This window comes from Nerophis ophidion, linkage group LG10 (genome assembly GCF_033978795.1).
Source record: "Nerophis ophidion isolate RoL-2023_Sa linkage group LG10, RoL_Noph_v1.0, whole genome shotgun sequence".
NCBI classification, from domain to species: Eukaryota; Metazoa; Chordata; class Actinopteri; order Syngnathiformes; family Syngnathidae; genus Nerophis; species Nerophis ophidion.
In genome coordinates this window covers 16,782,351-16,798,895 of record NC_084620.1, presented here as the reverse complement: position 1 = coordinate 16,798,895, position 16,545 = coordinate 16,782,351, and positions in this window count along the sequence as shown.

The following is a 16,545-nucleotide window of genomic DNA, read 5'->3' as shown; positions in this document are numbered from 1 at the left end:
GAGACTCACAAAATTCAGCGCCTCTCCCAAAAACCTCCCAGGACAAATTTTCTCCCGAAAATCTCCTGAAATTCAGGCAGAGCTGGAGGCCACACCCCCTCCAGCTCCATACGGACCCGAGTGACGTATCGACAGTCTGTTTTCACGTCCGCTTTACCACCATATACAGAGCGTGTCTGCCCAATGACGTTATAAGTGTAGAATGATCGAGGGCGAGTTCTTGGTTTCTTATGTGGGTTTATTGTTAGGCAGTTTCATTAACGTCCTCCCAGCGCGGAAAAAAACAACACACAACAACAGCATTCCGTTTTCGTCTACCGTAAAGCAGTTAGTCTGCCGTAAACAGCAATGTTGTGACAGTCTTAAACAGGACAATACTGCCATCTACTGTACATGCATATGGTTAGAAAAACAAGGATGGACAATTCAACCCTTAACTCAACAATGAGTAGATGAGTGTTATCTGTGTGTAAACGTGTAAATAAATGAACACTGAAATTAAAGTATTTTATATATATATTTATATGAAATACTTTACTTTGTGAATCTAGCTGTAAATATACTCCTTCCCTCTTAACCACTCCCCCCACAACCCCACCCCCCACCTCCCGAAATCGGAGGTCTCAAAGTTGGCAAGTATGCACGATGGTCCTATTTTTTTTCTGTCCTATTTGTGTGTGTCAACATTTTATACTGACAGAAATAAACATATTAGACACACCCTCGATATAGCAATTTCATTTTGTAATTTTATTGCTGCTGGATGACTTAAGGGGCTGATTAAACTGAAATCAATTGATGCATTTTGGTCTCTGATGGCTGGTTATTTTTTTTCTCATTAAGAAATGTATTACTATAATACATCTCCAACACAAAAATACTTCTTTCATTGTGTATTTTCTTGCGTTTATGTCATTCCAGATACACGAATGCGCTGGTGATGTGATCCACAGCCTCGCCCACAATAAGTGTCAGCGTGTGTATGTTTCTGTTGTGAAGACTGAAAAGGTGTAAGGGATTTTAGACGTGCGCCGCTGGTTTAAGACGTCGCAGACAGGCACGAGCATGACAACACGAATGTGCGCTGTGCAGAAAAATTATCAAGTTGGTATCCCTGAGGAAAAAGCCTGTATGTCCACAAAATCCTCATTTAAAAAAAGCGGTCTGCACCACCTTACAATTGCACAAGCAGTGTTAGTAAATCAAATGCAACACAGCCAGTCAGAGTATACGCTGTTATATTTTTGCACATGCTGTTCAGCACGTGGTATTTGCAGCTTAGTAAATCAGGCCCTAAGTGTCAGTACCACCCTTCTACAGGCATATTTATGAGCAGAGTCATATAATACACCATATAATACATTACAGTTTTACTTCAGTTTACTTGACTTTGGGTTCAGCGTGTAACTTGACTCTTCACTGTTGTATGACAGTAAGGGATGCTAAAATTTTACTTGAAACATCACCTGCAGAGTTAATCAAGGATTCGTGATGGAAAAATTAATTACTTGACATGATTTCCTACAGGAAATTTTGCCTCATGTTCACAATCGCTATGTAAGACACGAACGCATGTTTTTCTTGTGACGTCTGGTGTCACGTGTTCTGTTGTTTTGGGGTTTACTTCCTGGTCAGTGCTCTTATTTTAGTTTCACTCTCTGTCTCCCTTAGCGCTTTTTTACCCTAAACTGTCGCTAATTGGCTGGTTGCCAATCAGGCTGCTATAAATCCCTGCCTTGCCCTTTAGTCAGGGCTCGAGGGTTGAATTTATGTTACTGACTGTTGGCTGCATGTGTTGTTTTGATTTACTAGGCATCCTGTGTTCAAATTAAAAATACTTGTCTTACCTGCACCTTGTCCTCCTGTCTCTTGCAACTTGGGGTCATAATTACGGCAGCCATGCGTGTTCGTGAAATTTATTTTTTTAAGCATTCTAATTTGTAATATATGGATAGTACGAGGTGGCTAACAATGAAGCCAATGGAAGCTCCACTATTCAGCCCGTAAAGCCTTCTGAAATAAAAATTCAAAAGCGCCAACAATACTCCATTTAAACTTTGTGACGTGAATAATAACCAAGTGTTATTAATACTGTAAGCGCTTACGCAGTCATAAACAATTTTTTGCGGCACCTCAGAGAGCTAACTAGCTATACTGTACCAAGCTGATGCTGCTGCTGTATAGCCTCTCAATTGGTAAAAAGTTAATTCTACATAATGAATCCTGTATAGTAGAAGGATGTAGCCATAAACCGCAAAGTTAATTAACCTTGACATTCAACCTAGTGAGGGCAGACATTGTACAGTAAGTGATTGTTTAATTGCGCTAGCACTTAAAGGCCTGCTGAAACTCACTACTACCCACCACGCAGTCTGATAGTTTATATATCAATGATGAAATATTAACATTGCAACACATGCCAATACGGCCTTTTTAGTTTACTAAATTGCAATTTTAAATTTCCCGGGAGTTTCTTGTTGAAAACATCGCGGAATGATGACGTGTACGCGTGACGTCACGGACTGTTAGGAAATATTAGCGCTGCGCACACACTCTGCTAAAAGTCATCTGCTTTAACCGCAAAATTACAAAGTATTTTGGACATCTGTGTTAATGAATCTTTTGCAATTTGTTCAATTAATAATGGAGAAGTCAAAGTAGAAAGATGGAGTTGGGAAGCTTTAGCCACACAAACACACGGTGATTCCTTGTTTAAAATTCACGGAGGTGAAGCTTTACTATGGATCAGAGCGGTCAAGCAAACATGGATCCCGACCAAATGTCAACCAGCAGTTTTCGGTGAAAAAATTGTGGTAAAAAATCGCCACTTACCGGAGATCAGCTGAGTTTGTGCCGTCCATACAGCTGCCGTCGACTTCCATCAGACACTGGCCTCAAGACACCCGTGGACAAACCCCTCCGACTATCAGGTACTATTAAACTCACTAAACACTAGCAACACAATAGAAAGATAAGGGATTTCCCAGAATTATCCAAGTAAATGTGTCTAAAAACATCTGAATCCGTCCCAATGCAATCGTGTTGTTTTTTTTAACTTGATTTTTTATTGTTCTTATTTTTTTTTCAAGTCCGTCGCTATCAAGATCCTCAAGCACGAATCTTTCATCCTCGCTCAAATTAATGGAAACATTTTCGTTTTCTCGGTTCGAATAGCTTATTGTTGGAGGCTCCCATTAAAAACAATGTGAGGATGTGAGGAGCCATCAGTGGGTGACATCATCGTCTGCGACTTCCGGTAAAGGCAGGGCTTTTTTATTAGCGATTAAAAGTTGCAAACTTTATCGTCGATGTTCTCTACTGAATCCTTTCAGCAAAAATATGTCAATATCGCGAAATGATCAAGTATGACACATAGAATGGACCTGCTATCCCCGTTTAAATAAGAAAATCTCATTTCAGTGGGCCTTTAATACGGCTGCCTGATTCTTAAGCTTGATGCACACTCGGGTTGTTGTTACTGAAAAGCGAATATTGTAATGAGTCTGTGAAATCAATATGCACCATATGCCTAAAATCACCAAAATATTCTTATGAATGTGCTTGTTACTACATTACATGTAGTTACAGCGTGTATATAAAACGATGATGGAGGATTTGGATATTCTTTAGTGTGCTTTAGAGCAGGGGCGTCACTAGACCTAATACTGTACTGAGGCACACCTGGGGCACAAATAATTCATGTGAGCGTGCAAAGTGTGCAAGCAAAAACATTTTTAGCACTTATTTATCATAAAAAATACATAAATAGTGCTTTAAACTATGAAATCATATTAGATTATGTTGTATGGATCTTTGATTAACCACCTGAAATTAACTAATGCATTTGACCTACTTGTGCACTTTTTTACTCCAGACTTCTAAACTGCTACTGGTAAAAGCAAAAAGGAAGAGCAATGAATCTTTTTGAAATATATATTGCAGTAATAATCTGCAAATTTAACATCCACAAAAGTAAAACAAAAAATAAAGCACCCCTACATCTCTGGGTTCTTTTATATTATTTAATTTCCATTTATGGCAATGTGGCTAATCCTATTTCAGATACACAAAACTATAAAATATACACAAAACAATAAAGCCACAGTAGTAGAATAAATGAACAACTGTTGTGTGTCTGTTCAGGGAATCATTTTCTGAGAAGTAAACTGTAATGTCTCGTTTTCATTTTTGCAAAGTGGTCAATCACTCTGGACAGACATGGAAATATTACAGTAACTGTTATACAGTTGACCAGTGGTTCCCAACTGCCGGGTCGTGACATAAAAGTGGATTGTGTGTCATTTTCAGTGAGTCGCAGTCAGATGTGTGCATGAAAAAAAAAAAGTTTAGGGTTGAAAAAATCAAAATGTGGCAACAAAACCAGATTATTTTAGCCTTTTTTCCAGTGACTATTAGTGAGTATTTTAGCAAAAGGCAAACTGACTAACAAGTTGGAGGAGGACTCAGGACAGACATGGAAATATATTTAAAAAAAATCTTAATGGGGCAACAAACCCTGATATTTTCACCCATCTTTCTGAAAACAAATACGGAAATGTTACTATTTTTTCTGGAAACAAAACCAGATGCTTTAGCTGTAGCCATTTTTCTGGTGACAAAACAAAATTATTTTAGTCAAAGTCGCACCGATTAACAAGACAAGTCTACTGTGCTATTTTTCTGTGAAATAAACTTGAATGATTTAAAAATTTGGCTCACGACTTGATGATATGGAAAGATGTTTTTCTTCCTGAAGATAAACCATTTGAGAAGCACTCAACTCACACATGCTTACTCCAAATCATCATTGATGCAGAACCAGCAGACAATAACCAACATTATGTTTCATGTTCATTGGAAATTCCCCCGACAGCTCGTACAGCAAATGAATATGTTTGTCTTGATACAAGGAATAACGTTAGCTAACTTAGCATCAACTTAAGACAATGATGTTGCCTAGCTAGCTAGGACTTCACTTACATCTCTCATTCCTCGCTTCTTCTCTGCTGCGGGTGAATAAAATTCTTAAATCCATCTAGGAGTTACAGTTTGAGTCAAATCAAAATCAAAATATTGTAATTAGCAAATTGTTTTTGGCTAACGTTACCTACCTCACGCAGTGATTTGAATCCCTCCTCTCTCTCTCTCTCTCTCTCTCTCTCAACAGAAGTCTCGATCCACACGTGAATAAATGACCATATTAAGTAGCCACATGCTCACTGTTTCGTGGAGTGAATACAGTAGCAATCAATTACCATACTAAGTAGTATGTGCGCTGTTGTCTATGTTATGTAGACTTAAAACTCTGAAGCGTTTTTTTTTTATTGGTGAAATTTTTACTGGGGCACTGCAGATCAACAGTGGGGCACGTGCCCCAGTAAAATATCTCTGGCGACGCCCCTGCTTTAGAGGCAGAATGGAGAAACTTGTGTTGGCTCCATTGTTAGATAACTTTTGCTCCCGTTTACTTACAAGTTAGAATGCATAAGAAAACAAAACAAATGTGTTCTTTTCTTACATAAAGATTGTGAACGATGGGCAAGCTTTAAAAAAAAAGTGCCAATCCCCTTTAAGGTCAGCTGAAGAAATGTGAGTTATTACTAAGCACATGTGAGCAATGTGCTGAAGTGTAGCCTCACACGCGTAATTGGCCTCCTGGCATCTCCACACAGCGCCCCATTAACATGTCTTTGAAGCGCCCCCCCCCCTCCGCATCCATCCATGAACAAAGAAGACCAGAGAGATGAGCAGCCAATGGGAATTTTGCCTCGTACTGTGATGGACGAGACGAGATATTTAAACGATGTGGGACTGATACGTGCGCTCGCCTCGCACGTATCAGCAATAAAGGTGCGTTTATCTTCAAAAAGCCAGGCAGGAGTAACATTTATGTTAAAGGTTGCGTCAAAGATGCTGACTTTTGTTTTTTGTTGGTGTGTCGATAAACATGAAAGGTTGGCTCACTTGTATTTATTCTTACTTGAGACGCGTAAACCCCAATATATGACGTAGTATAAGTAAATGTAAGAGTGTTTTTTCCCCTTGCAAAAAAGTCTTAAAATGTCATCTTAGCGTTCAAGTCAATATGATAATTTTGGCTTTAAAAGTATTTTTCAGGGCTTGAAAAACAGACGGCGTCTTATACTAGTCAGTATTTTTGTTGTCTTTGATTTTGCCCAAAAATATTCCGACCTACTCAGTGGCCTAGTGGTCAGAGTGTCCGCCCTGAAATCGGTAGATTGTGAGTTCAAACCCCGGCCGAGTAATACCAAAGACTATAAAATTGGGACCCATTACCTCCCTGTTTGGCATTCAGCATCAAGGGTTGGAATTGGGGGTTGGGTCACCAAAAATTTTATTTCCGGGCGCGGCCACCGCTGCTGCTCACTGCTCCCTTTACCTTCCTGGGGGTGAATAAGGGAATGGGTCAAATGCAGAGGACAAATTTTGCCACACCTAGTGTGTGTGTGTGTGTTTGTGTGTGTGAGACAATCATTGGTACTTTAAAGTGTCTTGGAAATGTGGGGTCATCTTATATGCAGGTCACGACACTTATTGTCTTTTTTGGGTCTTTCATGTTTTTCTTTCTTTTAAAAAAAAAATATACGTATGCATCTTCTACATAATTTTTACTGTAGACATTGTGCCAACTCCGTTTTCTCAGATTATTTTTGAAAGCTGTCATTCTTTGTTCAGTACATATTCTTTGAAAAGTTATGAAAACTGGCAGATTAATTACTGATGTAATTGGGGAGGGCGTGGCAAAGTTGGTAGAGTGGCAGTGCCAGCAATCTGAGGGTTACTGGTTCAATCCCCACCTTCTACCATCCTAGTCACGTCCGTTGTGCCCTTGGGCAAGACACTTCACCCTTGCTCCTGATGGGTCCTGGTGAGCGCCTTGCATCGCAGCTCCCGCCGTCAGTGTGTGAATGTGTCTGTGAATGGGTGAATTTGGAAATACTGTTAAAGCGCTTTGGGCTCCTTTTAAAAGGGGTAGAAAAGCACTATACAAGTACAAACCCCGTTTCCATGTGAGTTGGGAAATTGTGTTAGATGTAAATATAAACAGAATACAATGATTTGCGAATCATTTTCAACCCATACTCAGTTGAATATGCTACAAAGACAACATATTTGATGTTCAAACTGATAAACATTTTTTTTTTGCAAATAATTATTAACTTTACAATTTGATGCCAGCAACACGTGACAAAGAAGTTGGGAAAAGTGGCAATAAATACTGATAAAGTTGAGGAATGCTCATCAAACACTTATTTGGAACATCCCACAGGTGTGCAGGCTATTTGGGAACAGGTGGGTGCCATGATTGGGTATAAAAACAGCTTCCCAAAAAGTGCTCAGTCCTTCACAAGAAAGGATGGGGCGAGGTACACCTTTTTGTTCACAACTGCGTGAGCAAATAGTCAAACAGTTTAAGAACAAGGTTTCTCAAAGTGCAATTGCAAGAAATTTAGGGATTTCAACATCTCCGGTCCATAATTTCATCAAAAGGTTCAGAGAATCTGGAGAAATCACTCCACGTAAGCGGCATGGCCGGAAACCAACATGGATTGACCGTGACCTTCGATCCCTCAGACGGCACTGTATCAAAAACCGACGTCAATCTCTAAAGGATATCACCACATGGGCTCAGGAACACTTCAGAAAACCACTGTCATTATATACAGTTTGTCGCTACATCTGTAAGTACAAGTTAAAGCTCTACTATGCAAAGCGAAAGCCATTTATCAACAACATTCAGAAACGCCTCCGGCTTCTCTGGGCCCGAGATCATCTAAGATGGACTGATGCAAAGTGGAAAAGTGTTCTGTGGTCTGACGAGTCCACATTTCAAATTGTTTTTGGAAACTGTGGACATTTGTGTCCTCGGGAACAAAGAGGAAATGCACCATCCGGATTGTTATAGGCGCAAAGTTCAAAAGCCAGCATCTGTGATGGTATGGGTGTGTGTTAGTGCCCAAGGCATGGGTAACTTACATATCTGTGAAGGCACCATTAAGGCTGAAAGGTACATACAGGTTTTGGAGCAACATATGCTGCCAATCAAGCAACGTTATCATGGACGCCCCTTCTTATTTCAGCAAGACAATACCACACCTCGTGTTACAACAGCGCGGCTTCATAGTAAAAGAGTGCGGGTACTAGACTGGCCTGCCTGTAGTCCAGACCTGTCTCCCATTGAAAATGTTGAAGCCTAAAATACGACAGCAGAGACCCCGAACTGTTAAATAACTTAAGCTGTACATCAAGCAAGAATGGGAAAGAATTCCACCTGAAAAGCTTAAAAAATGTGTCTCCTCCGTTCCCAAACATTTATTGAGTGTTGTTAAAAGAAAAGGTGATGTAACACCGTGGTGAACATGCCCTTTCCCAACTACTTTGGCAAGTGTTTATGAGTTTTTGAGTTTGAACATCAAATATCTTGTCGTTGTTGTACATTCAATTGAATATGGGTTAAAAAGGATTTGCAGATCATTGTATTCCGTTTATATTTACATTTAACACAATTTCCCAAATCATATGGAAATGGGGTTTGTGCAACCCATTTACCATTGATGTCGGATATTAGCAGACCACTTGTGGTATTGTTATCAAAACCATTAGTAAAAATATTATCAATAGGTGCAGCACTGTATCCTGAGATTCTGCTTAGCCTTGTGATTATCAGATATAAACTCAGGCTATAGATTGTGTCTATAATGTCATCAATGGGCTTTTGTTTGCTAGGGTTCAAGAAGTCAATGTTGAAGTCTGCTCACACGAATGTTTTTTTTTTTTTTACTAATTTCAATAAAAATTGCCAGTATTGCCATTTTGGTTTTCTTATTGGTGAGATTAATTATTATTGTTATTATTATTATTAATTATTTATGCTGAGATAGGCACCAGCGACCCACGCGACCCCAAAGGGAATAAGCGGTAGGAAATGGATGGATGGATGGATGTATATGGAATACATGGATCAATGGAGTTAATATCCATATCAATTCCTTTTGATTGCAGAAAGTTGACCACTTGTTGCTCCGTTGAAGCAGCATCCATGTTTTCTGGTTCTCATCTGTTTCAACTGCTCTTGCATAGGACTGATGTGTAGCCCTGCAATGATGATGTCATTCTGTTGTGTTAACTGATCCATTTCCTCTTTGAAGTTTTCCAAAACAGTGATATTCCCCAGATTGGTGACTGTGGAAGGTCTGGAGCCGTGGAGTTGCGTTGTTGGCACGACAGAGCACAGCCAGGCTGGTTCCAAGTTTACAAGTCTTTTATTCTTTCCAACAAAAGATTCTTCTTTCTCTCAAAGTTTTTTCGGTTTGATTGCTTTTGCTTTTCAGCAGTATCTTTAGTCACGCTTTCTGGCCAGCGTCTCTCCGTCGTGGAATCTCGCCCCTCTCATGGTCTCCAGCGCCCCTGATAAGAGACAGTTGATTAGACAACTCGTTCCAGCTGAGAAATCTCCTCACCTCCTCACGTGTGCCCCGCCCGCAGGGCACACGTCGACCACACCCCTCCACAGTGACATCTTGTTGTCTGGCATTGGGTCTGTTGGCTCAATGCAGCCATCTCCGCTCTGAAGTTCTTGAAATCAGTGTTATCTTGTTGCTTGGCATGCCAGTGTTGGCGCGCTGCTGCTGCTGCTGCTGCTGCTGTTGCTGCTATCTCCATTTTAATGGTGTCCACAACACTGCTATTGTCCCAAGGGGTGTTATCTTGTTGTATGGCTTGCAAATGTTGGCACAACAATGCATTCTCCTCGTTCAGCTTCTCCACCGGCTGTTTTGATGCATTCATTTATTCTCTGAACATTATACATTTCTCCATGTCTTTACCATTTTCTTTTCTGACTTTGATTATCTGTTCTTGGATATCTGCAACATCTTTTTGTACACTGTTGATCATCTGTTCCTGGAGAGTGTTGACCTTGCTTTGTAGAGTTCCTACTGACTCTTTCAAGTCGGGTTCCACCCCTGGTAACGGTGTATCGCCCCATTGGCGGCTTTTTGTTGTGCTCATGGTTGCTCAGCAGCGAAGTGGTGTTGGTGTTGTCCACTTCTGCGGCAGGCTGCTGCTATATTGTGTTTTTTGGGGGGTTTTTTGGAGGTTTTTCCCACGTAATTTTGCATGTCCACCTTTCTTTTAGATCACGTGTGTGGTCAGAAGCTTTTTGTAACTCCCTCCACATAGCACTGACACAATGGCTTTCTTTGACTGATTTATTGAAGGCTTCCTTTCTCTTCAATTCATCGTGTAAACTGTTAATAAAATAAAGCACGTTACAAACGTAAACATAACATGCACAGCATGTGGCTCAAACATTTTACCGAAGTAAAATACAAACAGAAATGACAAATACCTCGTTGGCCTGCATGCTTCTTTTAGGAGGAAATTGTGATCTTCTGGCTCTTGTAGCCCAAACGCTGAAAGTCCTTGTGACACTTTTTAGTCCTTGTAACCATCAGTCGCTCTCTACATCCCTTCTCATTGCATCAAACAGATGTTCACTCATACCCGGAAGTAGCTTCCTTATATCCGTTCACAGACCAATCGAGACACTTCAAAACAAACGCATGCCCACAAACCCGACAAAAAGGCATGAAATTACATTTTTAACCATACTAACTTAAATAAAGCCTTGTTATGAACTTTTATACATTTTGATTTAAATTCCCTTTTTATGAATTTAACTTTTTCTGTTTTTAGAGAAATAAAACCAATTATAATTATTAACAGTTACACTTTTAACAATGTCCAATTCCTTCCTTTTTGTTGTTTAGCATTGGGTTACTAGGCAACGGCTTTGAGATAGCATTTAGTTAGTTAACCCCAAGCTCTCTGGCACTTTTGGTTTGCTTATTTTAGCGAATCTGTTCCTGCCGCTGGGCAGAGTTGAAGTCGAATATGTTAACATGCAATCAGTAGTCGGAAATTTTTTTTGGGGGGGTCAAAAACTGTAGTGTCGGGAGTAGAGCGCTTCTGGTTTACGTTGATTACACATACAGGGGGAATGGCGTAGTGGGTAGAGCGGCTGTGCCAGAAACCTGAGGGTTGCAGGTTCGCTTCCCACCTATTGACATCGCTGCCGTTGTGTCTTTGGGCAGGACACTTCACCCTTTGCCCCCGGTGCCGCTCACACTGGTGAATGAATGATGAATGAATGATAGGTGGTGGTCGGAGGGGCCGTAGGCGCAAACTGGCAGCCACGCTTCCGTCAGTCTACCCCAGGGCAGCTGTAGCTACAGATGTAGCTTACCACCACCAGGTGTTAATGAATAATGGGTTCCCACTTCTCTGTGAGCGCTTTGAGTATCTAACAATACAAAAGCGCGATATAAATCTAATCCATTATTATTATTATGTCTTTTAAAAAAACGTTGCAAAATAGTTGTAATTGAGAAAACGATGATGTCTAATGTTGGATCCACTTTGTTGGTTGGGAAATGACCAAATATCGATGGTCAAATCGACGTCACAACCTGATATTGAAGAAACGTTTTCAAAAAGTATGTTGTTTCAACGTTATATTTATGTTGTTGAATATTGGTTGGGAAATTACCAAAATTCAATGGTTAAATCATCATCAGAACCCAACATTGATTAAAGGTAGTCAAAAAACATGTTGTCTCAACGTTGCTCAACGTCAGGACCTATGTCAACCAGTTCACAACGTTGTTTCAATGTCTTGTGCCTGCTTGGCAACGACATCATTGGATGGCATCAGTCGTCAAACTTTCCCAGATATGTGACAGTTCTTTTCCTATCGGCGAGAAACTTTTTTCTTCCCTCGCTTGGTAATTTCAAAGTAAAAAATTTAGTTTTCAGAGGGGAGTATGTTATTTATTTAGGGCTCTCAGCAAAAAGCATAAATGTCCAATTGTAGTTGCTTCAAAAAGAATGGTGCGTTTAAAAATGAATAACAAGAGCAGATTTTACATAACCTGTGTGACAGACTTCCTGCCATCACCGTGTGGGTTGCGGGGACACTTGACACAGGACGCATCATAGCAGGTTTGAGTCAGCATTATTGCTTCGTTAAGTCTGTCTTCGGGCCAGTCGGGCGCGCCCATTTCTAGTGCGCCGGTCACGCCACTTTTCAGTGCGCGCGTTGTGTCTGCTTGTCGCCGTTGCATGCCTTTTGGCGTCTGGGGCTTGCGTCCGCTGCAGGGGTGCATCATCTCGCTCGTGGTATGGATTGTCGCGCTCTTGGTCTGCTGCCCGTGGTTTCCTCCACCGTGCTGCCTCTCGCTCGTGCCCCCCTTCGGCTCTCTTATAGTCTAGCAGCAGATGGAGAGATTGTGAGCAGGTGTGTGGGTGGTGTACGCACCTGACTTAAATTGCCGCTCTCGTGCAGCTCCGCGTGCTCTCCTCCCCGCCGCACGCCCAGCCTCCTGGCCTTCATCCTAGCCAGGGCTGTCTCTCTCTGCCCGCTGTCGGCCCGTCGGCTGCGCCTCTCCACAACCTGTTTGTTACACAAGATGTCTAAATGTGAGATTTTGTCAGATTCATCAATTTTGTTGTTGCTGTTGTCATGTACCAGGTGATATGTTACAATGAAGACGATGTTGTTCATGAAAAATCAAGATAAAAGTAATGTAATGAGGGATCACAGTATGTAATAAATGAAAAAAACATATTTGATGATGTAATACACAAGTTGACTGTGTTATAATTTAGTGAATAATTAGAATATGAGGGAGATACCTTGACTCTTAATGTGTCCCCTTACCTAAAACATGTGCAATAAAACATGAAGTTACACAACATGTCAATAAGCCATGAAAGAAATTACATTTGAAGTCCTAGAAGGAAACAAAAAGCGTCAACTAAAGAGAAACGTGGTCCAGAATAGAAAGTAAACCGCATGAAGTCCTCCATGTCCTAAAACAGTGGATCTCAAATGGGGGTATGCGTACCCCTGGGGGTACTTGAAGGTTAAAAAAAAAAATAATAAATGCCAAGGGCTACTTGAGATTTTTTTTTTAAATATCCTAAAAATAACAACAATTCAAAAATCCTTTATAAATATATTTATTGAATAATACTACAACAAAATATGATTGTAAGTTCATAAACTGTGAAAAGAAATGCAACAATGCAATATTCAGTGTTGACAGCTAGATTTTTTGTGGACATGTTCCATAAATATTGATGTTAAAGATTTCTTTTTTTGGGAAGAAATGTTAAGAATTAAGTTCATGAAACAGATGGATCTCTATTACAATCCCCAAAGAGGGCACTTTATGTTGATGATTTATTCTATGTATAGAAATGTTTATTTATAATTGAATCACTAGTTATTTTTATATCTTTTTTCCAAATAATTCAAGAAAGACCACTACAAATTAACAATATTTTGCACTGTTATACAATTTAACAATTCAGAAACTGATGACATAGTGCTGTATTTTACTTCTTTATCTCTTTTTTTTCAACCAAAAATGCTTTGCTCTGATAAGGGGGTACTTGAATTAAAAAAATGTTCACAGGAGGGTACATCAGGTTGAGAACCACTGTCCTAAAAGACTATAAAGTACACTTCCAACAGCAGCAAGTCATGGTGTTTGGCTCCATCTGCTGGCGAAAGGCTTCCCTGCACTTTTTCATTCCCAGCCGTGACTGAAGGCAACAACAAGGCCATTGTAGGTTTTATTGCACTCTGTTTATTTTAGCCTGGGGTTATGACTTGATGGGCTGCAGCTCTATTGATGATGGACTAGATTATTTATATGCACAAGTCAGGACACGCCCGGTAGAAAATGGATGAATGGATGGATGTATCGCATATAAATGCCACTTTTCCTGCTGTATATTCTACTGCCACTAGAGAGCGTTGTTCTCCTTTGATGTTGCATATACAAATAACTCATTTGGATAGTTGCCATTTTAAATACATTCAATTAAATAATAATTTGGAAAATTAAATGGAATTTTATGTTCATTTATTTTCATATTCTGTTTTAAATAACATATGATTAGGACCCAAATTTAGCCAGGAGCTCCCCTGAGTATGTCACACTATTTCCTGCCACAGGGTATCATCTCTTTGGTTGACTTTGACTTATTCATTTATCATTTATGTCTAAGTTGCTGCCTAAAAAGGCTGTTGTAGGAAATGACAGTAAAATCAAAACAAAAGTGAACCTTGCTGAAACCTTAGAATTAAACTACAGTAAAGTAACATAAAGGGCTGGGCGATATGGCCTTTTAATAATATCTCAATATTCTTAGGCCATGTCACGATACACGATATATATCTAGATATTTTTTTCTTAGCCTTGAACCAGTATGATGATTCTATGTGTCTACATTAAAACATTATTCTTCATACTGCATTCATATATGCTCATTTTAAACTTTCATGCAGAGAAGGAAATAACAACTAAGTCAATTTACCAAAACTGTATTTATTAAACAGTTATCAAGCAGTGGCACAAACATTCATATAAATTCCCAAAACAGAAAGTGCAAGATTGTCAGACATTTTAAAACAAGCTATTAGTGCACTTTTGAGCATGATGTCACAAAGATGACATATCAAAACAACACTAAATTAAAGTTAACTTTTTGTACAGAATGCCATTACAATAGTTTAAAACATATAAAGTGCACTTTTGTGCATGATGTCACACAAGATATTACAATTACTGTAAAAAAAAAATTACCTGCATAATAGGTAATCCAACAGTGTATGTCCTTCGCTATGTGCTAGATTACTGCGGACGTTATCTCCTTCTGTTTTATACTGTTTTTGTTATATGGTGTACATGTGGAAATGGTTGCTTGGGCATTTTGTTGGCTGTTGCACCGGCCGGAGATGTTGACATGCGGAGTTTCAAGCAATCTTCATTCTCTAGCGGGTGACTTTTCAAATGATGCTACAAATCAGCAGTGGTGCTACTTTTTGTAGCAACGCTTTTGCCACATACTTGTTCAACATCTTCCCGCTTGAAGCCAAACCACCGCCAGACGATTGACTACGTGCTGTTTTTCTTGGGAATTAATTCTTCCTTCATTGTTACCAAATTCGCACCTTCTTTCTCTCGTATTTCAACTGACACTGCTCTGTTAGCACCACTGCTAATGTTACCCTAGTCGCTACCTCTCTGCTCGGCGAGGGTGAGTGACGTTGGGCGCGCGTCAACTTTGTGATGTATGTTAAAAAAAAAAAAACACTTGTTTTAACTCTCAGTGAGGAGACACATGAAACCGTGAAAAACGCATACAGTGTAATGCCCGCAGCTAAAAGCAACTGCGTGAGGACGTATACTCGAATATCACGATAGTCATTTTCTAAATCGCACATAGACAAACCCGCTATATATCGAGTATATCGATATCCCCCAGCCCTAGTAACATGTAGTATTAGGAACCGAGTGACACACATACTGTAAATCAGGCCTGACTAGTTTGTTGCTTAAGCGGGCTGTATTGGAATTAAAAAGAAAAACTGCACAGTAATCCCTTTTAGGACATATATAACAATATAAGGGTTGTTGTCGGAAATGTAAAAAACATAAACACGATCCTGGTTATGCCTAATTTGTTGTAGCATAAGAAGTAAGAGCAATAAGACAAAATTATCCTCAGCCAGCGGCACATTTTAAGTCAGTCCAAAATGGTTTGTACCAGAAAAGGGCTGCTGTAGAAACTGAAAGTGAAATAAACAAAGGATGAATACAATGTTGTTGGGTAGGAAAGACAAAGTTTTTATTAGGAATGGGGTGCAATTAAGTCAGGCCCGACTATTTTCCTGCATAAAAGGGCTGCTGTAGAAACTGAAAGTGAAATACACAAACAAATACAATTTGTTGTAGCATAAGAAATAAAATAAACTTTTCATTAGGAAGGGGTGCAATTAAGTCAGGCCTGCCTAAAAGGGCTGCTGTAGAAATTTAAAGTGAAATACCCAAATGTTGAGTACAATCTATTGTAGCATGGGAAATAAAATAAAATAAAGTTTTAATCAAGAAGGGGTGCAATTAAGTCAGGCCTGACTAGTTTCGTGCCCAAAAGGGCTTCTGCAGGAACTGAAAGCAAAACAAGGTTTGGGTTGAGTCTAATCTATTGTTGAATGAAGAAATTAAGTCAGACCTGTCTAGTTTATCTCAAACAACATGAGTTGCCTGTTATAGTATAAGAAATACAATAAAATAAAGTTTTCGTCAGGAAGGGGTGCGATTAAGTCAAGCCCGACTAGTTTCTTATAAAAGGGCTGCTGCAAGAACAGAAAGTAAAATAAACAGAAAAAATGGTTGTTTCCAATCTGTTGTAGCATAGGAAATACAATCAAATTAAATTTTAATTAGGCAAAAGTGCAATTAAGTCAGGCCTGACTAGTTTCCTGCCTAAAAGGGCTTCTACAGGAACTGAGAGCAAAACAAGGTTTGGGTTAAGTCTAATCTATTGTTGAATAAAGAAATTAGGTCAGACCGGTCTAGTTTATCTCAAACAACATGAGTTGCCTGTCCATCTTTTTTTACCCATTTTCAATTGGACTGTCACCCATTTAATTTCTTTCGTGTGTCACGT